This window comes from Acyrthosiphon pisum, chromosome X (genome assembly GCF_005508785.2).
Source record: "Acyrthosiphon pisum isolate AL4f chromosome X, pea_aphid_22Mar2018_4r6ur, whole genome shotgun sequence".
Lineage (NCBI taxonomy): Eukaryota > Metazoa > Arthropoda > Insecta > Hemiptera > Aphididae > Acyrthosiphon > Acyrthosiphon pisum.
The window spans coordinates 99,148,214-99,149,034 of NC_042493.1; positions in this window are offsets into that span (position 1 = coordinate 99,148,214).

Here is an 821-nt window from a genome sequence, read left to right on the forward strand (position 1 = left end):
TACATATTCTACAATTCAATCATGAATTAATAAACAATAAGCAGTTACACCAGTAAGGGATTCTGATGCTTCAATTTCCAATTGAACATTTACTGCCGAGGCTGTCGCTGAATCGTTCTGTTTTGAAGTATCGATAACTATAATCGGAGCGTTTGATAAGTAAGTAGAAGGGCTTAATAACGGTTTACGTACACTTTTTTCATAGTAAGATTCTTGAAACGATTTTTCTTTATATTCTGTAAACAAAATTTCTTCCAGAAGGAGTGTTTCGATTTCAACATATAGTACCTTATCTTTAAGCAAATTGGATTAAGATGGTACTTTAGAGAGGTCATTTTTCGATTTTCTCAATAGTTATTTAATGCCACGGGAAAAACCACCGAAAAATTACGAAAAAACGCTAAAAATGGGATTTTAATTTCTAACGCTTTGTTTATCACCATAGAAACGAATAAAAAAAAATAATATTTTAATATTAATTCAACTTACATGATAAAATAAATAATAACAAAATATAAAATATCCAGACTGACAAACCGTCTCCGCTCAGAATCGTTTTTCTTATACAATGATATTATATCTGTTGTGTATTGTTAATATGAATAATGGCACAAACGTATATTATAGTTTTTTATTGTCGAAAGTATAAATCGTAATGACGTATATTAAAATTGTCTACTTGCTAATGACCGATGGACAATCCCCACCGATCGTAATATGATACTTATGATTATTATTATTAATATAAACGTTTAGTATACAATATAAATGCTCAATATGCAACATCTCTTTCCTTCAAAAAAAAATAATAAAAAAATATA